The sequence below is a fragment of the Podarcis muralis genome, chromosome 7 (genome assembly GCF_964188315.1).
Source record: "Podarcis muralis chromosome 7, rPodMur119.hap1.1, whole genome shotgun sequence".
Taxonomy (NCBI): Eukaryota; Metazoa; Chordata; class Lepidosauria; order Squamata; family Lacertidae; genus Podarcis; species Podarcis muralis.
This window is the reverse complement of record NC_135661.1, coordinates 3073565-3098111: the sequence shown is the minus strand read 5'-3', so window position 1 is coordinate 3098111 and position 24547 is coordinate 3073565. Positions and strand designations below refer to the sequence as shown.

Here is a 24547-nt window from a genome sequence, read left to right as displayed (position 1 = left end):
GCAAGCGTTCATCTGCCTTATGGGAGTGCCTGCTGGCCACATTCCACTATGTTTTAGAGTAGACCCATTGAATTTAATGAACATGACTAAGTTGGGCCCATTCATTTCAACCGGTCTACTTGAAGCAAAGCATAGATGAGTATCACTCTCTGTGTTCACCTCCATATATTTGTAAATGAGGCGAATTGTTACAAAGGCATAGTAGCTGCGTGCACATCTAACAGTTCCATAACCTGAGGGGGCCTTGGGGTCATGTGCCCCTGACTCTCCACTTCTCCTCCAACCCAGCTGGAAGGAGATCAGAACCTTTTCCTTCCATTTTCAGTTAACTTCCATCAAGTGTTACTTCAAACGCCCCAAAGGATGGTTAATATTCACTGTGATTTGTTCAAAGGAGCCAAGAAAAATGAAACCCAGGAGTGTGTTGCCCCACACTCACTTTCTCCACCCTTTCCCTCCAGAATACAGGGGAGAGGAATGCCAGTATCACCATCATGCTTTGCTACGGGCAGATGGCTCTTGGGGCGCGGCCTGAGGACCTCCTGCGCTTCATTGAGCTCATTGTGGCAGAGCTCGTCTTCCAATTCCAGAACACCAGGAAGGTATGGCTCTCATTTTCCCACGGACTTCTGTTGCTTGTTCTCTTGGCACTGAGCAGACCTCCTGAACTTCGTCAAGGTCCTTGCACCACATGCCTTCAGACTGTGCCCTAGGGCAGGGTCTCTGGCTTCATCCACCGAAGGGTTGTAGACTGACTCCACACTTAGGACCAAATGGGATATTACAGTGGTACCTTGGTTCTCAAACTTAATCTGTTATGGAAGTCTGTTCTAAAACCAAAGTGTTCCAAAAGCAAGGAGTGTTTTCCCATAGAAAGTAATGCAAAATGGATTAATCCGCTCCAGACTTTTAAAAACAACCGCTAAAACAGCAATTTAACATGAATTTTACTCTCTAACAAGACCATTTCTGGGTTAGGCTTAGGGTTAATTTTGGGCTTGGGTTCGTGTTAGGGTAAGGATTAGAATTAGGGTTAGGGTCAGTGTGACTTTATGTTGCCTTGTGATTTTGATTCAATCTCAATTTTATAAAATCCCTTCTCCTTTTAGGACGAGGCTCTGAAAAGGGGCCTTATGAAGGCAGCCATTCTAATAACCAAGGCGCTTGTGCAAACGAATGTGGGGCATGTCATCTTTCCGCACAAAGCGGAGCTCACCATCTGCATCATTGTGAGTAAAGAAAAAAGAAAAAAGGAGGGGAATCTCCTGGGGTTTTTTTTCCAGAGCGTTTTTTTTTTTTATAGCTGTGTAGGTCTAGTTCTGGTAAAATATCAGGGTTGCAGGTTCTGAGCATCTGGCCCCAAACAATTTCTGGGTGGTCACGTTCTGCTCCAGCTCAAGTTTCCAAACCCTCTAGAAAGGCAGCCCTACATTGTGGCAACCTCAGCAGGATGTCACCAGTCCCTAAGGAAAAGTGGCTAGGTTCTCCCAGGAGGAGAGGGCTGTCCATGGCTCCTAGCCATGATTGCTGTGTTCTACCTCCACAGCGGAAGGAAGCAATGTTTCTGAACATCAGTTGCTGGAAGCCACAGGCGGGGAGAGGGCTCTTGGGCTCATGGTCTGCTCCCTGGTTTCTCACCGCTGTGAGAACAGGATGCTGGTCCAGAAGGCTGATCTTATGCTCTTATGAGGTAGAGCTCTGTCCAGGTGAAAGATGGATCTGATTCCCAGATCCAGGAAGCCCACTCTTCTCCCCTAGGAGGACCCACTTGCCAGTTGCAAAGGTGCTGTCCAGTGGGCTGGGCTGGAGAGAGAGCACAAGTCAGGGCTTGGAGTGGTGGTGGCAGCGATGGTGCCTCCAGGTCTCTGACGTGCTGTGTGCTTCCCCACAACAGGAAGTCATTGAAGAGGAGCCGTTGGGATCTTGCTCTATTTCTGTCCTGCACCACGCCATCGTCACCGTCAGCTGCATGACGTAAGTACAGGGAGGTACTTCTCACTGCCCCACTTATTCCTGGTCCTTCCCTTGCCATACACTTGGCCAGACACACTGCATATTTCCTCACCAGGAACTGCTGGGTGCTGAGCATTTCCTCTCCTTTCTCTTTCCTCTTCAGTGCCGTGAGACCACCTATGGACTCCACGCTTCGGTCTGAGCTAGTGAAAAAAAGCATCAAGAAGGTGTTTTCGTTGCCCTCCTTGAAACTTACAAAACTCAAAGCCGGGAGTCCCACGCAATCACCACAGAGCCAGGTGACTGGACCTTCTGCTTCTAGGGATATGAATGGAGGAAAATGGAGTTGCCAGGTTAAAGGATTTGAGGGCAGAGAGTCTGGGCCGTGTAAGCTACAGATAATGCTGCCACAGACACTTGGCCCATCACAATGATGTAACAACCAGGGACTTTGGGTGTGGTTTTTATTTTATTTTAATCATGTTTAAATATTAACTGCATTTAACCTTTGGCTAGAATGCATCCACGAATGATTCCTGCATGCCTGCATTTTGTGATTCTCATGCCTCCCTCCTATGCAGCATTTAATTTTGTTTGCTTGTTTGTTTATACGCCGCCCACCTGATTGGGTTACTCCAGCCACTCTGGGCGGCTTCCAACAAATTAAAACACAGTAAGACATCAAATATTTAAAACTTCCCTATGCAGGGCTGCCTTCAGATGTCTTCAGAAGGAAGTATAATTATGTATCTCTCTGACATCTGATAGGAGGGTGTTCCACAGGGTGGGCCCCACCACCGAGAAGGCCCTCTGCCTGCTTCCCTGTAAGCTCCCTTCTTGCAGTGAGGCAGCTGCCACAAGGCCTTCTCAATAAACAACAGCAACAGCCCCCTCTGAAGATTTGATTGCTATGGCAATGGAGGTTAAAGTACGATAGTTAGGGCCAAATGGTTTGGGACATCCCAAGGAAGTTGAGCCCAGTGTGGAGTCCTGTATCTTTATATCCCATGATCTGTAACCTTTCTTGGTGTATGTCAAAGAACGTTTGATGTTTATGACTCTTTGAGCGCTGTGTTTGAACCCCTGCATAAGCTTTGTTACGAACTTGCTGAGCAAGGCTGCCCTATTGCAATAGCCCTAATATACTGGGTCCCTAGTTGGATTCTCTTGTTTCTGTGTGCCATTCAAAAGGTGTTTCCTCACCTGGGCAATGGACAGGTGGTATAGAAATAAAGTCTTACCACAACAGCCCCCCCCCCCCTTTGGCTCTTTCCCTCTTTTCTCATTCTGGCTTCAGGCTGCAAAAGTACTTTTCTTTCATTGAAAAGAAATAAGAGTTGAAGAATGTGTGCTTCGCCAGATGTGCTGCCATTGGCCCCAGTCAGCACAGAACCATAGAATCGTGACAGGTGGCCACCCAACCTCTGCTTAAAAACCTCCAAGGAGTTCACGTCTTGCTTGCAGGTTTCCCACTGGGTCATCTGGTTGGCTACTGTGGAACGGGGATGGTGGACTAGAAGGCTCCAGAGCACATGGGATTTCCACGGGGGTCTTCAGCTTTTAACCGCTTTTGCTTCTCTGCTTTCAGGACTTTTATCAGCAGACGGTCAACGCCTGCCTCAACATGCTCACCAGCTTGCTGTCGGAGGCCCCCTCTCTGGAGGCGCTGCAGGATATATTAGTGGTAAGGGAGCCCCCAAGATGTCAGAGCAGGGGGAAGCAGCAGATCCTGTTGAAATGATTGCACGGGGGGGGGGGCGTCTGTGGCCAGCTCACAGGTTGTGGATGCTGATGCTGATGGTGAACTGGGCCTCTGTTCTGCTAGGAAGGCTTGTGCAAGGCACACATCCGTTTCCTTTCAAAGATATGTCCGCTGCTGATGGCATTAGGGGAAGGGCCGTGGCTCAGGGGCTGAGGATCTGTTTTGCATGCTCAAGGTCCCAGGTTCAGTTCTCAGCATCTCCAGGTGGGGCTGGGAAAAGACTCTCTATCTAAAACCCCGAAGGGCCAACTGCCAATCATCATTACCTGTGGCCAACACCAAGGTTGGTGGATCAATGGCTAGGCTTGGTCTAAGGATGTTTCCTGCATTCCATGGCTATGGATGTGGTGAGGTGTATGTTGTATTATTGCAATTATCACAAACACACAAATGACAGGTCGCAGGGCAGCTCACAACATGAAAATACAAAATAATAATAATAATAATAATAATAATAATAATAATAATAATAATAAATTTTATTTATATCACGCCCTCCCCAGCCGAAGCCGGGCTCAGGGCGGCTAACAACAATCAAATAAATTAAATAATCAAACAGTCAAATAATCACACATTCTAAAAATATTTCATTATAAAAATTAATTAAAATCAAATTGATTTTAATGAGAACACAAAATGAGAACACAAAATACACAATAAAACAAAAACAAACCAAGGGCCAATTAATTTCTAATTCTATTAATGTTCAACGTGTTTCATTTAATGGCTTCTTTTTTCTATTGGCGCTCCTCAGGGGGACACCCTCCACTTTTCTGATGTCCGGGCTGTGATTGGTCCAGACTCCAGCCTGGACCTATCACAGTAGAACATCATCTTCCGACTTCCTTCCCGCCTGAGCTCAGTGTGCGCAGCAGTGGAGAGAAGAAGACGTCGCGACTCGAGTCACCAGGAGGACCGGAGCAGGAGGAGACGGACGGAGACCAGGACTCGGCGGGAGTCGGCACTGCAGAGAGACCGCATCCGGATCCAGACCAGGCCGCAGGTGCAGCGTGAGGTGAGGAGGTCATCTGGAACCAGTCAGTCACGGTCGGGTTGGAAGAGAGACGAGTGAGTCCAGCCCTGTGCAGCAGCAGCAGCCCGGTAAGTTTATATATAGTCAATGTAGGCACAGAATTAATTTTTTTAACATTTTCTAATGGTGGTGTGCCTCGTGATTTTTTTCATGAAACAAGTGTGCCTTTGCCCAAAAAAGGTTGAAAAACACTGCCCTAGACGCAATCAAAAAACAATGGGAGAATGACATAGGCTATGAGATTAAGCCCACTCAATGCACTCTGCACGAGGTGGAGCCTGTGAAGCAGATCCAAGGGCAGCCCCCCCCCCCCCCAGAATACATTGTAGTAATATATTAATGGTAAGGGAGCCCCCAAGATGTCAGAGCAGGGGGAAGCAGCAGATCCTGTTGAAATGATTGCACGGGGGGCGTCTGTGGCCAACTCACAGGTTGTGGATGCTGATGCTGATGGTGAACTGGGCCTCTGTTCTGCTAGGAATGTTTGTGCAAGGCACACATCCGTTTCCTTTCAAAGATATGTCCGCTGCTGATGGCATTAGGGGAAGGGCCGTGGCTCAGGGGCAGAGCTTCTGTTTTGCATGCTCAAGGTCCCAGGTTCAGTTCTCAGCATCTCCAGGTGGGGCTGGGAAAAGACTCTCTATCTAACACCCCGAAGGGCCAACTGCCAATCATCATTACCTGTGGCCAACACCAAGGTTGGCGGATCAATGGCTGGGCTTGGTCTAAGGATGTTTCCTGCATTCCATGGCTATGGATGTGGTGAGGTGTATGTTGTATTATTGCAATTATCACAAACACACAAATGACAGGTCGCAGGGCAGTTCACAACATGAAAATACAAAATGAGAACACAGGAGGACTCCCCTGAGTGAGTGCTTGAGGGCCCTGCTCTTGCCACTTACCATCTGGCCTGGGGCGGGGCCTGAAGCCTCATAAGGACTGCGTGCTGCTTGCGGCCTGCTGCCCAGGAGGACTCCCCTGAGTGAGTGCTTGAGGGCCCTGCTCCTTCCTGCCACTTACCATCTGGCCTGGGGCGGGGCCTGGGGCCTCATAAGGACTGCGTGCTGCTTGCGGCCTGCTGCCCAGGAGGACTCCCCTGAGTGAGTGCTTGAGGGCCCTGCTCCTTCCTGCCACTTACCATCTGGCCTGGGGCGGGGCCTGGGGCCTCATAAGGACTGCGTGCTGCTTGCGGCCTGCTGCCCAGGAAGACTCCCTGAGTGAGTGCTTGAGGGCCCTGCTCCTTCCTGCCACTTACCATCTGGCCTGGGGCGGGGCCTGAAGCCTCATAAGGACTGCGTGCTGCTTGCGGCCTGCTGCCCAGGAGGACTCCCCTGAGTGAGTGCTTGAGGGCCCTGCTCCTTCCTGCCACTTACCATCTGGCCTGGGGCGGGGCCTGACAGGCCTCACTAGGACAGTTATTGCCGGAGGGGCACAGAGTGTTTTTAAAATGTTTTTTAAAAAATTTCTTTGGATTTTTTGTATGTGGGGGGTGGGGGTGGGATGGATGTGTGGTTGGGTTTGGGGAATTATTTTTTTATTATTATTTTGATGTTTTTGTAATTTTTACATTTTTTTGTTTGTATTGTTTTATTGATTTTGTTTGTTTGTTTAAGGTGTTATTTTGTTCTTAGGGGGAGGGGTCAGGGCTGCCAGGGAGTGGGCCCCAGCCCACAAAATGGCTGGGGCATGTTCCACAGGGGGGGATGCACTGGGACAACTGATCTCAGTGATCACGGGTAGGAGGAGGAGTTACGCTAAGACTAGACCATGTCATTACAGAGGGGGCAGGTTTAGTCGTTGTCTGAGGACTATTCCTGCCTCCGGGTCTGGTCCTGACCGGATGGATACTAGAATCAGCAAGGGATACCCACATGACCTGAAAGTGTTGCTGTGCAATGCCAGGTCAATGATTCATAAGACCACTGCCATCCATGACGTGATCATGGATGGAGGACTTGACCTGGCATGTGTGACAGAGACTTGGCTGGATGAAGCAGATGGGCCTGTCCTTGCTGCTGCTTGTCCGCCAGGTTTCTCTTACGCACAGCAACCCAGGTCATGTGGGCGGGGAGGGGGGGTTGCAGTGATTTTTAGGAAGTCATTAGTTTGCACCGGGCGTCCTATTGGGAAGACCCAGTTTTCTGAGTGCATGTTCTGGAAGTTGGGCAATAGGGGCAGTACAGGATTCCTTTTGGTGTACCGACCTCCCCGCTGCACCAAGGATTCCCTGTCCGAGCTGCTTCAGGTCGTGGCGGATGTTCTCCTGGAGACACCTAGCTTGGTCGTCCTAGGGGATTTTAACATCCATGCCGACACGACCTTACAAGGGGCCGCTCGGGACTTCGTGGAAAGCATGGCCTCCATGGGGCTGTCCCTGAATAAGTCTGGCCCTACCCATAGCCGTGGACATGCCTTGGACCTGGTGTTTACCTCTATGGATGTTGGTGATCTGACACTAAGTAAAAGCGAAACGAAAGAAGTGCCATGGTCAGATCACTTCCTGGTGCAACTGGACTTCTCTGTGACCCATCCCCTCTGCAGGGAGGTGGGACCAATTCGGATGGTCCGCCCCCGCCACCTAATGGATCCAACTGGTTTCCAGAGAGTGGTAGGGGATGCTTTATCCCATGTTGATGGCCTTTCAGCCGATTCCCTGGTGGCCCGCTGGAATGTGGAGTTAACCAGGGCTATTGACTGTTTGGCTCCGAAGCGCCCTCTCCGATTGCATGGAGCCCGGACAGCCCCGTGGTTTTCCACGGATCTGAGGGCAATGAAACAATCGTTGAGACGGCTAGAGCGCCGGTGGCGGATAACTCATTCCGAATCTGACCGGACACAGGTTAGAGCTCAACGTCGAGCCTACCAAGTGGAGATAGCGACGGCGAAGAAGAATTTCTTCACCGCCTCTATTGCATCTGCAGAAAACAGCAGCAGGAGACTTTTTCAGGTGGTTCACAATTTAGCGGAACCACCTGCAACATCGGGGCCCAGTACGGGCCACATGTTCTCCTGCAATGATTTTGCAAAGTTTTTTGCAGATAAAATCGCTCAGATTCGGGAAGAAGTAGACTCCACCGTGGGAGCAGGGCCGTGGCGGGAGAGTGCTAGAGTTCTGTCTAGTCAAGTTGAGTGGGATCAATTCCAATCTGTTACCTCCGAGGATGTGGACAGGCTGCTTGGACGAGTGAAACCAACCACCTGTCTCCTGGATCCTTGCCCATCCTGGCTTATAAAAGCTAGCCGGGAAGGACTGGGCGATGGGCTTCGTGGGGTGGTGAATGCTTCCCTCCGTGAGGGAGCCTTCCCAGACCCGCTGAAAGAGGCGGTTATTAAACCGCTTCTTAAAAAACCATCTTTAGATGCGGCCACGATGGCCAATTATCGCCCAGTCTCAAATCTTCCATTCCTGGGCAAGGTGATTGAGCGAGCGGTTGCCGAACAACTCCAGGCACGCCTGGAAGAAGCAGACCATTTGGATCCCTTCCAGTCGGGATTCAGGCCTCATCATGGGACTGAAACTGCCTTGGTCGCACTGGTTGATGATCTCCGGCGGGCTAGGGACAAAGGTGAGAGCTGTTTCCTAGTTCTGCTGGATCTCTCAGCGGCATTTGATACCATCGACCATAACATCCTTCTGGACCGTCTTGAGGGGCTGGGAGCTGGGGGTACTGTCATACAGTGGTTCCGCTCCTTCCTCCTGGGCCGCGTTCAGAAAGTGGTGGTGGGGGATGAGTGTTCAGACCCCTGGGCTCTCACTTGTGGGGTGCCTCAGGGTTCTGTCCTCTCCCCTATGCTTTTCAACATTTACATGCAGCCGCTGGGAGAGATCATCAGGAGGTTTGGGCTGGGTGTTCATCAGTATGCCGATGATACCCAGCTCTACCTCTCTTTTAAATCAGAACCAGTGAAGGCGGTGAAGGTCCTGCATGAGTGTCTGGATGTGGTTGGAGGATGGATGGCGGCTAACAGATTGAGGTTGAATCCTGACAAGACAGAAGTACTGTTTTTGGGGGACAGGAGGCGGGCAGGTGTGGAGGATTCCCTGGTCCTGAATGGGGTAACTGTGCCCCTGAAGGACCAGGTGCGCAGCCTGGGAGTCATTTTGGACTCACAGCTGTCCATGGAGGCACAGGTCAAATCTGTGTCCAGGGCAGCTGTTTACCAGCTCCATCTGGTACGTAGGCTGAGACCCTATCTGCCTGCGGACTGTCTCGCCAGAGTGGTGCATGCTCTGGTTATCTCCCGCTTGGACTACTGCAATGCACTCTACGTGGGGCTACCTTTGAAGGTGACTCGGAAACTACAATTAATCCAGAATGCGGCAGCTAGACTGGTGACTGGGGGCGGCCGCCGAGACCATATAACACCGGTCTTGAAAGACCTGCATTGGCTCCCAGTACGTTTCCGAGCACAATTCAAAGTGTTGGTGCTGACCTTTAAAGCCCTAAACGGCCTCGGTCCAGTATACCTGAAGGAGCGTCTCCACCCCCATCATTCTGCCCGGACGCTGAGGTCCAGCGCCGAGGGCCTTCTGGCGGTTCCCTCATTGCGAGAAGCAAAGCTACAGGGAACCAGGCAGAGGGCCTTCTCGGTAGTGGCGCCCGCCCTGTGGAACGCCCTTCCAGCAGATGTCAAAGCGATAAACAACTACCTAACATTCAGAAGACATCTTAAGGCAGCCCTGTTCAAGGAAGTTTTTAACATGTGATTTTACTGTATTTTTGGTTTTTATGGAAGCCGCCCAGAGTGGCTGGGGAGGCCCAGCCAGATGGGCGGGGTATAAATAATAAATTATTATTATTATTATTATTATAAAATACACTATAAAACAAAAACAAACCAAGGGCCAATTAATTTCTAATTCTATTAATGTTCGATGTGTTTCATTTAATGGCTTCTTTTTTCTATATCTCAAGTTGTTCTTATTTTGCTTGTAAGCTGCCTCGACTCCCTGTCAGGGAAAAAGGTGGGGTATAAAATAATGATGATGATGATGACGTAGAACAAATTGCAGCAAACTTTCTCCTTTACAAAACAACCCCTTTTTGAAATTTGTCCCCTCTATGGTCCCGGCATGATTGATCCAGCCAGTAGCCAAAGCTTTGTGAATTTGCAAACCTGGATTAATGGTTGTCCTTCCATGTGATGATGATGATTTCTCTCCCGCAGCACACAAATGGCTGGATTGACTCCACAAAAATCTTAGGGCGCAAAAGAGCTGTCAAGAGCACCAGCTTTCTAATGAAATATGTTTCCGAGCATTTCAACTTTGATGTGAGTGACCAAGGCTTAACGCTGCAATTTCAGATTTGTGTTTTTTTTAATGTATTAAATTTCCATACTGCTCTTCATCTGAGGATCACAGGGTGGTTTACAATATAAAAACACAGGAATACAATGACAGATCATTCCGATTAGATAACGCGAATGGGTCTTTTTTCATTTTCGTTTTTAACTTGCTTTAACTTGTATTTAACTTGTCGGATTTTCTCCGGAAAGGGTAAATCTAGATTCAATGGAGGTAGGTTACAGGGTGGGATACAGGCTAGCATTTATACTGACATAATGTTTTATGGCTGCTGTGTAAGACACTGTGGTGTAGTAGTTAGGGTGTTGGTCTGAGACCCGGGTTCAAATCCCCCTGCTCAGCAATGACTCTCATTGGGTGTGACCTTGTGGGCCTGTGACTGCCTCTTGGCCTAACCTACCTCTCAGGATTGTTGTGGGGATTAAATGAGGAGGTGGAGGAGGACCACCTTAAGCTCCCTGCAGGAAAAGCTGAGAGGTAATTGCAATAAAATAAATAAATAATAAAATTAAAACTTGCATATGTTGTGTGCCTCGAGGGAAGTGATTCATTAGTGAATACAATAATAACTGGTACTAATCAGCACTGATCCCACAGGAAAAACCCTTCTGGAAGCGTATCCAGGGCAGAATCAGGCTAACCGGTCTAACCCTCGAGCAAATATGAGGGTTGTGTGTGGAAATTCCCTTCCTGACCTATGTAGATCATAAGAACAGAAGAATCACTTTGCTGGGTTCGCCAAGAAACCCATTTAGTTCATCTTGCTATCTCCAACTTCAGACAGAGGGATGCCTCTTGGGAAATTTCAGCCAGGGTGTTAAATTGAGTCTGCATCTGTGCATGAGATATATAATAACATAGCAAGTTAGCATCTCTCCCCCTTTCCCTCTGGTTTAACAATACTCCCATAGATGTTCTCAGCGATCAAGCTGGGATATATGAGTTCCTGACATCCTGAGGCAGCCTGGACCTCAGATGGTCAGGGCTTTGTCAATGAATAGAAGGAACTTGAAGCTGCCTCAGAAATAGATGGGCCGCCAATGCAGCTGTTTTAAGAATGGTGTCCCATTTTCTCAGCCCGAGGCCCCCACCAGCAATCTGGCCGCAGCACTCTGCACGAGGTGGAGCCTGTGAAGTAGATCCAAGGGCAGCCCCCCCCCCCCGAATACATTGCAGTAATCTAGCCTTGAGGTTCCCAAAATATGGACTACAGTGGTCAGGCTATCCCCATCTAGGAAGAGCCACAGTTTGCAAACCAGACAAAGCTGGTAAAAGGCACGCCTAGCCCTAGAGGATATTTGGGCCTCTAGCTGCCAAGATGTATCCAGGGGTACCAGAAACTAGACAGGTAAAAAGAGACTTGGTCTACCCAGGATTCAAGCATGTTGCTTTTATGAATTGTGCATTTCTGTATACCTTCTCCCGTAATCTCTGCGTTTTGTTGTGGTGCTTTGGAGAACTGCATTGCCAAATTTGTAGAAGCGAGGATTTTGAAGGAAAACCTGTGTCTTGGTTGGCGTATTGCTTTGGAAAGTTCAGGTGTGAACTAGATGGATTTTCCCCTGCTCCCCAAAGCGGTGTGGCATGTCCATCCCAGGGGAAGGTGCCAGCCAGTGCTATTTTTCTAGAAAAAGAGGTGCCAGGAATCAACATGAACTCACCTCCCTCATTCTCTTATAATGGCAATAGCGCCCACCTGAGAGGTGCCAGAACTGAGTTCCAGTGAGTTCTGGCTGGGGGGAAAGCCCTGGGGCAAGCCTTGGGTGGGCCACCTAAGCCCAGGTCTCTTGCCTGCGCCCCTCTGCCACCTTTGCTGCCTGAAAGCATGCCAGGCGGTTTTCTCTTGCTGGGCTCTGTGGGACGAGGGCTGACTGTGCATCTCTCTCTCCACCTCTTAGATACCCCCAGGATTTCCCCCTTCTGGGACAGCTGGTGGCGCTCTTGTCCCTTCACCTTGCAGACAACGTGGAGGAAATTGGCCTGCAGTCAGCGGAGGCCTTGTACCATCTCCATTGCATAATGAAAGCCAAAATGGGTGAGGGGGATGCTGGGAAAGGGGGTGTTTCTTGCAAGCCGCAGGGTGGGAGATCTGCAGCCCTCCAGAGGCTGCTTCAACTCCCATCATCCCTGAGTGTTGCCCAGGCTGGCTGCTGCTGGGGGTGATGGGAGCTCAGGAGGGCCAGAATTCGTGCCAGCCCTGGCCTGACGAATGAGAGGGCAGTCTGAGGGGAGGGATTCACTGCTGAAGAAGACAAGAAAAGCCGCCTGGATCAGACCAGTGGCCCAGCCCAGTCCAGCATCCTGTTCCCCCAGGGGTTGACCAGGTGCCTGTGGGAAACCAGCAAGCAGAATTCGAACTCAAGAGCTCTTTCTCCTCCTGTGCTTTGCTGCCTCTGACCGTGGAGGCCGAGCATAGCCATCCTGGCTAATAGCCATGGGTAGCCTTCTCTTCCATGAATTTGAAAGCCACCTTGGTCCATGGCTATCAGTGCCTCCTGTGGCAGGGAGTTCCAAAGTTGAGCTGTGCACTGCAAGAAGGAGGAGCATCCTGAAACTTCAGTTTCATTGGAGGTCCAGGAGTTCTCGTGTTAGGAGGGAGAGAGAGGAAGCTTTCTCTCTCTCCACTTTCCCCTTGCCGTACATTGTGTCTCCTCTTCCTCACCATTTTTCTAAACGGAAAATCCCCCAAATGCTGCGACCATCCTGAAACTTCAGTTTCATTGGATGTCCCGGAGTTTTGGTTGCCCCCTTCTGAATTTCCCCCAGTTCTGAATTATAATTTTTGAGGTGAAACTGAGAATCTTTTTGTGGGAAAACAAAACTCCCAGGTGGTTATCTCCAATGGAGGCGAAGGCCGTGGAAAAACTTAATATGGAGTCGAAATGGCCGAAATATTGGGAAATTGTGGAACAAGAGGGGGATAAATTGAAATTGCAGAGTTATGAGAAATTGAAAGATAAAGTGTGAGACTGGCTTCACTATTATCAAATAATGGAGGTTTTTAAGACAGATAGGAAAAATCGAAATTGGAGACAGAATTGTTAGAGTCCAAAACTAAGAACTTGTCAAAAATGTATAACTTGCTGTTGGAATGGAATACACAGGATGAAACAGTTAAATCAGCTATGATTAAGTGGGCACAAGATATTGGTTATAACATCATGTTTGAAGACTGGGAACGGTTGTGGACCACCGGTATAAAATTCACGGCATGTAATGCCTTAAAAGAAAATATTATGAAAATGATTTATAGGTGGTACATGACCCCAGTCAAGCTTGCAAAAATTTACCACTTGTCTGATAATAAGTGTTGGAAATGTAAAGAGACTGAAGGTACATTCTTTCACCTTTGGTGGACGTGCCCAAGGATTAAGGCCTTCTGGGAGATGATTTATAATGAAATGAAAAAGGTATTTAAATATACCTTCCTGAAGAGACCAGAGGCATTTCTCCTGGGTATGGTTGGCCAATTGGTGTTAAAGAAGGATAGAACATTTTTTATGTATGCTACAACAGCAGCAAGAATACTTATTGCAAAGTATTGGAAGACAGAAGGATTACCCACCGTGGAAGAATGGCAGATGAATGTACTAGACTATATGGGACTGGCAGAGATGACCGGCAGAATCCGAGACCAGGGAAAAGAGACGGCGGAAGAAGATTGGAAGAAATTTAAAGACTATCTTAAGAAATATTGTAAAATTGCTGAATGTTAAGACGATGTTGATTTTGAAATTAAGTGGTTGTTAGCTGTAATTATTACGTGAATATGAAAAGAAAGGTCAAAATTTTAATAGAAATTAGGGGAAGGATTTGTTGAAGAGAATTAATTAGAGATTGGAATGCAGTAAGGGGAGGTATGAGGAGGTCGGGAAAGTAAGTTTCATGAACATAAGGGAATGAAGTTATACATGTGGTTTTTTGTATGTATTTTTGTCTTTTTGGTTTTTTTTGATTTTTATGTTATATAAATTTGTGAAAATGCCAATAAATATCTTATTAAAAAAAAGAGAGAATCTTTTTGTGGGTCGCAGTGGGGAAACTGGGGGGGTTTGTGCAGGGAGCACTAATGCTGTGTTCTTTTGCCTGCATATCCCCGTTTAGCTAAGAAGGTGGAGATGAGGCATAAGAACAGGAAAAGCAACGTGGTCAAATGGGTCCGAGAAGACGTCTTCATCCCTGGGCCCGCCATCTTTTACACCGACCTAGAATCATAGAATCATAGAGTGGGAAGAGACCACAAGGGCCATCGAGTCCAACCCCCTGCCAAGCAGGAAACACCATCAGAGCACTCCTGACATATGGTTGTCAAGCCTCTGCTTAAAGACCTCCAAAGACGGAGACTCCACCACACTCCACCTCTCCAAAGTGGCCAAGGTAGGTGTGGCTTTTTGGACTGTTTCTTGCTAAGACTGCAGCCAGCTCTCAGTTAGCAGCCCACGCCTTCTAGGAGATGAGGGAGAGATTCAGAGCAGTTCACATTTAAAGCCAAAGCTATCAAATCCAGGCTTCCTGAAACAATATGAGAACGGAAACATAAGCTGCCTTTGAAATTCATACATCCTTGATTTTTTCAGTGCCATTTCCTGGCCAAACAGTGTCTACAAAAAGGATTGTGCAAGCTAAAAGTGTCCAGAAAATGAATATATTAGTGTAAATAACATATGGAAATGCATTGTATTAGAATAAATCTTTTGAAGCCAAGCGCCCATTGGTCTAAACTGCATGCCAAATTCTACTTACAGTGGACGCTTGGGTTGCGAACGTGATCTGTGCAGGATGCACGTTCGCAACCCGCAGCATTTGCAACCCGTGTTTGCGCATGCGCGGGTTGCGATTCAGCACTTCTGCGCATGCACAAAGTGGTACTTCCGGGTTTCGGTGGTCTGCAACCTGAAAAAACGCAACCAGAAGCGGTTGTAAACCGAGGTATGACTGTATTCTAAAAGGTCACATTACACAAAACGTTAGATAGATAGATAGGTGATAGATAGATCCCAACCCCAAACTACTCAGGCACTGCCACAACTGTGAGATCTGTATACATTACAAGCTGCAACCTGCCAGGCCAATGAATTCTGCAGGAGAATTGTGGAGTAGCCCTAGCTGTGCATCTGATGGGCCACTGCGGTGAGGAGAGCTGCTTCCCTGCATGTCTGACCTTTGCTGGATCGAGAAGAGGCAGTGTGGTGCAGTGGCTAGAGAGTCTGACCAGGCGCTGGGAGACCTAGGGCTCAGATCCCCACTCAGCCAGGAAACTCATGGGGTCAGTCACAGTCTCTTGGTGTAAACTAACTCATGAGGATGAAATGGCGAGGAGAGAGAACCATGCAGTGCCACCTTGGGCAGAAAAAGAATATGAAAAGTTGACCCATTTGGTGCCCGTTTCATGAGGCACTGCCAAGCCAATGGGCTATGCCAGGCTTCCTCAACCTCGGCCTTCCAGATGTTTTTGGCCTACAACTCCCATGATCCCTAGCTAGCAGGACCAGTGGTCAGGGATGCTTCCAAAAATCAACCACCCTGTTTTTCATCTCGCTGTTTGCTTTGGCAGTATTTTAATTACATTATTCCACCCTGTTCATTTCAGTGCAAAGGAAACACAATATGGACAACACTGAGGTCAATTAATAAAACTTTGCTATGATCAAAATGATCACCCTCCCAAAACTAACCTACCAATTCCAAACCCTCCCAATCTGGATTCCCCCAACACAACTCCACAGATGGCAGAGAAAACTACACTCTTTTATCTTCTCACATAAAAAACCAAAAATAAGCCCCAAATACCTGCACCTCCCCACCTCAGAAGGAGGATGGGGAATCCCCAACATAGAAGCATATTACATTGCCAGCCAAATACTCCATATAATCCCATATATACTAGAAGATGAGACAAAACAATGGGTACACCTAGAGAGAGACATAATTGAAAATACCAACCCCATCCCCACTAATTCCCATGCCGTACCACCCATTATTCCACCATGCAGCACAAAACCTCCAGATAAAAACCTGGCAAGCCAAAGGCTTATATCGCCTAATAGACTTCTGTAAAAATAACAAACCTTTGTCAACTCAAGAAATACAAGACAAACTAGAAGACATCCAAATGCCCTGGTTGACACAACACCAATTACATGCCCTCTTAAACAATCCAACAGTAAAATCAGCAGCAACTAGGCCCCTGACAACCTTTGAAAACCTCCTCCTAACAACAAAGGGAAACGGTAAAGGGATGGTATCCGCAGTATACAAAATACTACTCCAAAATCCCACAAACCCCCTAGACGCAATCAAAAAACAATGGGAGAATGACATAGGCTATGAGATTAACCCCACTCAATGGATCAGAATGTGGTCTATACCCCCCTTTAAATCCATATCAACGAAAAGAACTCACTCTGAAACTCACCTACAGGTGGTACCTAAGACCAAAAAAACTAGCGCTAATACGCCCAGGAACCTTACCAAAATGCTGGAGAGGGTGCACCTCCACAGGCACATACCTCCACATGTGGTGGGAGTGCCCCAAAATCCAACTATTCTGGACAACAGCCATACGAGAAATATGTAAAATAACTAAGCAAGTATTAGACATCACCCCAGAATTGGGCCTACTATACATCTTCCAAGACAGCAATGCCCACTTACACCACAAAGAACTCATAACCCACCTACTTTCAGCAGCCAGAAACACCATAGCCAGACACTGGAGAGACCTGTCAGGAGTAAGCATGGACCAATGGTACCAAATAGTATGGGAAACAGCCCTACTAGAAAAATTAACCAATAAACTGAAACTGACACAGGGACAAATAGAAGAGGACGCCTTCACCCTGGTATGGCTCCCCTTTATCACGTACACAGCCCAACAAGACAATGACAATAATCCACCAACAGCATACAAATCAATATGGCTAACCTGATCCAAAACACCCACTCACCCCACTCTCACACGAAAACAAAGATCACCACAGCCAATCACAAACAAACAATCACACCCTAGGCCAACCCCAACCTCTCTCACCACCAAAGGAACACAAGTGAACAGCACGAGCAACGCTCACACCAAACCCTACATACATTAAGCAAAATAGAAACAGGTTCACCACACTTTCTCATCCTGGTCTTCTTTTACCTTCTTCCAGCTGCCTATGGTTGTGAAGGAGATTTACAACCATCTCCACCGGATCCCCGACACCCGCACTAAGGAAGAGACGCTTTCGGCTATTGTCAGCCTGGCCACCAAAGCGCCTGCAGCCGGTCATAGACAGCCTGTTGGACTGCTCAATGGAGTGTGATGAGTAAGTTTTTGTGATGTGAAAATGGGGAGGGCTAGATTTAAGGGGTTTCTTAATTTATATTTATTTATATTGAATTTCCTACTTGCAAAAAATTGTGCTCCAAGTTGTGGTTTCTTTCTTTGCTAATGTATGTGCAATATAAAGAAAATATCAAAGGCCTGACTTTTTTTAAGAAAAGGAAAAAGGAAAAATTCTGTTTTGAAAAATTGCAGAAGTGCCACAGCGATCTGGAAGGCGTTGGTCACCGATCCGTATTCCAGCGTCAAGCTGCTGAGACCCCTCCTGAAAAGGCTGCAGGATGAAGACCCCAAAGCGGAAGTCACTTCCAGGCGACGCAGCACTTCTCAAATGCCAATGGCGGTACGAAACCACTCAGTTTCTCTCTCCTGGATTGTTTTGACCGGGGCTCTGAGTCGCGTCTGAGTCTGAGATCTTGATCTGACGATGACCTCTGCTGAATGCCGTTCTTCTGTCCTTGTCCCTCCAGGCTACCAACGCTCTGTGTCATATCCTGTCGTTCCCTGAGGCTACAGGTATACTGAAGAGCAAGTTTCACCACCTGCTGTTTGCACTTAGCACTCAGATCTGTTTTGTCCATGAGGCGAGAAGAAGAGGTTTGAGGGCGACAAGTCTAATCCCGGAGCCCTCTTTGCATCTCGATCCGCTGACGTAAGGGACCTGCTAATGCCTTCGGGGGGGGGGCTCCCTTCTCTCTCTGACCCATAGCAGTGATGGCTCAGCCCTCCCCCAAGAGATAGGCTTCATTTGGACATGGAGGTTCTGCTTAGGTTAGATAGCTAGGAGACCCAGGCTTCCCCAACCCCTGTGCTCTTCAGTCGCTTTGGACCACAACTCCCACCAGCCCCAGCCAGCACAACTGGGCTGAAGATGGGAGTTATTGTAGCCCAAAACATCTGAAGGACACTAGGATGGGGGAGGATGTTGGAGACTCTCCCGCACGATGGGCTGATTTGGGTGTGGTGGGACTCACGTGTCATGAAACCTTAAGTCTCCATCACAGCCAAAAGGTTGCCGCTTGTGCTGGAAACATGGGGGAGGCTGCAGGGGGTGATGGTTGGGGTTGGACTGCAAGATGTCAAGGACCTAAAACTCCCCAGATGAACCTACCCAGACCTTGTGCTCATCATCGGAAGCCCGATGTGGCTCCCCATTAGTGGGTTGCTCTCCCCAGAGGGGCTTGCCTGGTGCCTTTAGATGCCAGGCAAAAATGGTCCTCTTCAGTCAGGCCATTGGCTGATTAACCTCCTATGCCCTTTCAACTGTGTTTGTTGGAGGGAGAGGAGTTATTGGTTTGCTTTGGTTCTTGTTTTTATTCTCTATTTTGTGCTTTTTAACTTGCATTTTTTTTGCTGTGAACTGCCCGGAGATCTACGGGTGAAGGGCAGTATACAAATTTTAAAAATATAATCTTCTTAATTCCTTCACTTGACTCAGGATCGCTGTGCAGGCCCTGAAACAACTGACTGGGCATGTTGAATACCTTGATGATTTTGAGGCTTTGGGGTTGCAAAGCTGCTGGGATATGCTGTCAAGTCCAGAAAGCTTTTTCAAAGGCATTCGTCTTCTGGCAAGGTAAGAAGGTGAAAAGGACTGGCAGGTGAGGCATGAAGAACAAGGCCTGCTTTCTGGGGAAATGGGGATAAACTTCTTATTTATTTCAGAAAATGTACCATATTGTTCACTCTATAAGACGCAATTTTCCCCTCCTAAAAAGTAAGGGGAAATGTGTGTGCGTCTTATGGCGCGAATGCAGGCGGGAGGCTCTGCTCAGCGTTCAAGTAACCTGGTGGTGGTTGTTGTTGTGCAGGAACGCTGAGCGGTTCTTCCTGCCAGCTTCAGGCTTGTGAATCCTTTGTCTCTTACTCTTATGTTTCAGGACCTTGTTCACCTCCTCAACAGAACAGTACAAGAGGATTGCCCGATTGGCACGGGAATATATGTGCTGTCCGAACAATAAGAAGAGAGCCATTGGCATGGTGTTTTACTTGGAGGTAGGAACTGGAAACAGGGAATGCCTGTTCTAATGTTTCTAGTGGTTTCTTTATTCCTCGCAATTTAACTGTCAAATGTTCTTTAGCATTTACACATTTTTTATTTAATTGTACAACTTCAGCTGCATTCACTGCTATCATGTCTAATATATATGGACAATATTTTTTTGATAGAAGATGAATGTATACATAATAAAAGATGCACTTACAGTGGCTTTGCTCCAACTTAGGGAATGTCCGACTCTGACACTTCCATGACCTAGCGCGCAAGTTACTGAAGGCAGCAATCATACAGGTATTCCGTTAATGGATGGACAAGTCTTCACCTTTGGAAGGCTAGGATTTTTATTAAAATTACATTTTTATATGTACTATTGCCCCTTCATGGATCACTGCCTTGCCGTGGCGAAGGGGCTTGAAGAACTCAGAGAAGCTATGAACTATGCCGAGCAGGGCACCCAAGATGAACAGGTCATAGTGGAGAGTTTTGACCAAACGTGATCCACCTGGAGGAGGAACCGGCAAGCCACTCCAGTATCCCTGCCAAGAAAACTCCATGGACAAAGACAACAGGCATATAAAAGTTATGACGCTGGAAGATGAGCCCCTCAGGTCGGAAGGTGTCCAACATGCTACTGGGGTAGAGCGGAGGACAAGTACAAGTAGATCCAGAGCTGATGAAGTGGCTGGGCCAAAGCCGAAAGGACGCTCAGTTGTGGATATGCATGGAAGCGAAAGGAAAGTCCAATGCTGTAAAGAAAAATATTGCATAGGAACCTGGAATATAAGAACCATGAACCTGGGTAAGTTGGATGTGGTCAAAAATGAGATGGCAAGAATAAATATTGACATCCTGGGCATCAGTGAGCTAAAATGGATGGGAATGGGCGAATTCAGTTCGGATGACTATCATATCTACTACTGTGGGCAAGAAACCCGTAAAAGAAATGGAGTGGCCCTCATAGTCAACAAAAGAGTGGCGAAAGCTGTACTGGGATGCAATCTCAAAAATGATAGAATGATCTCAATACGAATCCAGGGCAGACCTTTTAACATCACAGTAATCCAAGTTTATGCACCAACTACTGGTGCTGAAGAAACTGAAATTGACCAATTCTATGAAGACTTACAAGACCTTATAGAAGTGACACCAAAGAAGGATGTTCTTCTCATTATAGGGGATTGGAATGCTAAAGTAGAGAATCAAGAGATAAAAGGAACAACTGGCAAGTTTGGCCTTGGAGATCAAAACGAAGCAGGGCAAAGGCTAATAGAGTTCTGTCAAGAGAACAAGCTGGTCATCACAAACACGCTTTTCCAACAACACAAGAGACGACTCTACACATGGACATCACCAGATGGGCAACATCGAAATCAGATTGATTATATTCTCTGCAGCCAAAGATGGAGAAGCTCTATACAGTCAGTAAAAACAAGACCTGGAGCTGACTATGGCTCAGATCATCAGCTTCTTATAGCAAAATTCAAGCTTAAACTGAAGAAAGTAGGAAAAACCACTGGGCCAGTAAGATACAATCTAAACCAAATCCCTTATGAATACACAGTGGAAGTGAGGAACAGGTTTAAGGATTTAGATTTGGTGGACAGAGTGCCTGAAGAACTATGGATGGAGGCTCGTAACATTGTACAGGAGGCAGCAACTAAAACCATCCCAATGAAAAAGAAATGCAAGAAAGCAAAGTGGCTGTCCAACGAGGCCTTACAAATAGCGGGGGAGAGAAGGCAAGCAAAATGCGAGGGAGATAGTGAAAGATACAGGAAATTGAATGCAGATTTCCAAAGAATAGCAAGGAGAGACAAGAAGGCCTTCTTAAACGAGCAATGCAAAGAAATAGAGGAAAACAACAGAATGGGAAGAACCAGAAATCTGTTCAAGAAAATCGGAAATATGAAAGGAGCATTTCGTACAAAGATTACCATAATAAAGGACAAAAGTGGTAAGGACCTAGCAGAAGACATCAAGAAGAGGTGGCAAGAATACACAGAGGAATTATACCAGAAAGATATGGATGTCTCGTACACCCCAGGTAGTGTGGTTGCTGACCTTGAGCCAGACATCCTGGAGAGTGAAGTCAAATGGGCCTTAGAAAGCACTGCAAATAACAAGGCCAGTGGAAGCGATGGTATTCCAGCTGAACTATTTAAAATTTTAAAAGATAGTGCTGTTAAGGTGCTACACTCAATATGCCAGCAAGTTTGGAAAACTCAGCAGTGGCCAGAGGATTGGAAAAGATCAGTCTACATCCCAATCCCAAAGAAGGGCAATGCCAAAGAATGCTCCAACTACCGCACAATTGCACTCATTTCACATGCTAGCAAGGTTATGCTTAAAATTCTACAAGGCAGGCTTAAGCAATATGTGGACGGAGAACTCCCAGAAGTCCAAGCTGGATTTTGAAGGGGCAGAGGAACCAGAGACCAAATTGCAAACATGCGCTGGTTTATGGAGAAAGCTAGAGAGTTCCAGAAAGACATCTACTTCTGCTTCATTGACTATGCAAAAGCCTTTGACTGTGTCGACCACAGCAAACTATGGCAAGTTCTTAAAGAAATGGGAGTGCCTGACCACCTCATCTGTCTCCTGAGAAATCTCTATGTGGGACAAGAAGCTACAGTCAGAACTGGATATGGAACAACTGATTGGTTCAAAATTGGGAAAGGAGTACGACAAGGCTGTATATTGTCTCCCTGCTTATTTAACTTATATGCAGAATTCATCATGCGAAAGGCTGGGCTGGATGAATCCCAAGACGGAATTAAGATTGCTGGAAGAAATATCAACAACCTCAGATATGCAGATGACACAACCTTGATGGCAGAAAGTGAGGAAGAATTAAAGAACCTTTTAATGAGGGTGAAAGAGGAGAGCGCAAAATATGGTCTGAAGCTCAACATCAAAAAACCGAAGATCATGGCCACTGGACCCATCACCTCCTGGCAAATAGAAGGGGAAGAAATGGAGGCAATGAGAGATTTTACTTTCTTGGGCTCCATGATCACTGCAGATGGTGACAGCAGTCACGAAATTAAAAGACGCCTGCTCCTTGGGAGAAAGGCGATGGCAAACCTCGACAACATCTTAAAAAGCAGAGACATCACCTTGCCAACAAAGGTCCGTATAGTAAAAGCCATGGTTTTCCCAGTAGTGATGTATGGAAGTGAGAGCTGGACCATAAAGAAGGCTGATCGCCGAAGAATTGATGCTTTTGAATTATGGTGCTGGAGGAGACTCTTGAGAGTCCCATGGACTGCAAGAAGATCAAACCTCTCCATTCTGAAGGAAATCAGCCATGAGTGCTCACTGGAAGGACAGATCCTGAAGCTGAGGCTCCAATACTTTGGCCACCTGATGAGAAGAGAAGACTCCCTGGAAAAGACCCTGATGTTGGGAAAGATGGAGGGCACAAGGAGAAGGGGACGACAGAGGATGAGATGGTTGGATGGTGTTCTTTAAGCTACCAGCATGAGTTTGACCAAACTGCGGGAGGCAGTGGAGGACAGAAGTGCCTGGCGTGCTCTGGTCCATGGGGTCACGAAGAGTCGGACACGACTAAACGACTAAACAACAACAATGTACTATTGGAAACACCTTAAAGCTGGTATAAGTTCACATGTATTTATTTTTGCCTGCTTTAAATATTGATTTTTGTGTGTCTGCTGGTTTATTATATATCTTTTTTCTCTTTGTTCCGCTATGTATCAGGGTGGGGAGACATAATAATAATAATAATAATAATAATAATAATAATAATAATAATCCTTTGCTCGTCCAAATAAGCTTTTTTCATTTATTTATTGACGCCACTAAGTCTTTGAACTGAAGAGATTTCTCCAGTTTCAAGCCTCATTTCATGCTCTTTATGAGCCAAGTCCAAACCCTCCTGCAGTTCAGACCCAGCTTAGGATGTGTTTGGTTCAGCATGATTCCAACCAGCTCATACTCCTTCCTTCCCTTTCCCACCAAAATGTACCTGACTGTGAGAGCAGAGGCGAATTAGATTAGGAGGGCCATGCCCAGCCCTAGAGGTTGGAATGCGGGGTCCAGGCCCACCAGAAACCAGCGGAGAACTCCATAGTTCCAAATGGAAGCACCTGCCTAGCTTCTGCTGCGGCCAGATTGGGATGAGAAGGGGCAGGAGGGGTCATGCGTGGCTGGGTGCTTCTTGCTGGAGACCATTGAACTGAAGTGAGCTGCTTTGGGGGCCAACCTGCACTGCTGCCTCTTCCTTTTCTGGCTGTCAAAGCCTCGACGACCTGCGCTGCAGCCTCTGCTTCTTCTGGCTGTCAAAGCCTCGACGGCCTGCGCTGATGTCTCTGCCCCTTCTGGCTGTGAAAGCCTCGATGACCTGCGCTGCAGCCTCTGCCTCTTCTGGCTGTGAAAGCCTCGATGACCTGCGCTGCAGCCTCTGCTTCTTCTGGCTGTGAAAGCCTCGACGACCTGCGCTGATGTCTCTGCCCCTTCTGGCTGTGAAAGCCTCGATGACCTGCGCTGCAGCCTCTGCTTCTTCTGGCTGTGAAAGCCTCGATGACCTGCGCTGCAGCCTCTGCTTCTTCTGGCTGTCAAAGCCTCGACGACCTGCGCTGATGTCTCTGCCCCTTCTGGCTGTCAAAGCCTCGATGACCTGCGCTGCAGCCTCTGCCTCTTCTGGCTGTGAAAGCCTCGATGACCTGCGCTGCTGCCGCTGCTCCTTCTGGCTGTCAAAGCCTCGACAACCTGCGCTGCTGCATCTTATGGGGATGCTTTGACAGCCAGAAAAGGAAGAGGCAGCAGCGCAGGTCGTTGAGTCTTTGACAGCCAGACGAGGCAGAGGCAGCAGCACAGGTCATCAAGGCTTTGACAGCCAGAAGAAGCAGAGGCTGCAGCGCAGGTTGTCGAGGCTTTGACAGCCAGAAGGGGCAGCGGCAGCAGAGCAGCCTGCCTTGATTTCAGCAAGGCATTTGACAAGGTGCCCCATGATATCCTTGTAAAGAAGCTGGTAAATTGCGGTCTTGACTATGCTACCACTCAGTGGATTTGTAACTGGCTGACTGACCGAACGAACCCAAAGGGTGCTCATCAATGGTTCCTCTTCATCCTGGAGAAGAGTGACTAGTGGGGTGCCACAGGGTTCTGTCTTGGGCCCGGTCTTATTCAACATCTTTATCAAT

General features: G+C 47.6%; 1 long non-coding RNA gene and 1 pseudogene across 2 annotated transcripts; one reads left to right on the top strand and one right to left on the bottom strand.

Moving 5' to 3' along the window:
* The first annotated feature begins 371 nt into the window (after nt 1–371).
* LOC114589722 (maestro heat-like repeat family member 5) lies at nt 372–18039 on the top strand (annotated as a pseudogene). Its single transcript, XR_013393488.1, has 9 exons — nt 372–602; nt 1110–1229; nt 1895–1974; nt 2117–2252; nt 3542–3637; nt 9921–10025; nt 17166–17366; nt 17579–17726; nt 17854–18039. The product of XR_013393488.1 is annotated as a maestro heat-like repeat family member 5 (transcript).
* On the bottom strand, nt 4174–5598 carry LOC144328339 (uncharacterized). The gene is made up of 2 exons (XR_013393520.1): nt 5430–5598; nt 4174–4795 (listed from the first exon to the last, which is right to left on the bottom strand). It is a non-coding gene; the product is annotated as an uncharacterized LOC144328339 (long non-coding RNA).
* Nucleotides 18040–24547: the final 6508 nt, after the last annotated feature.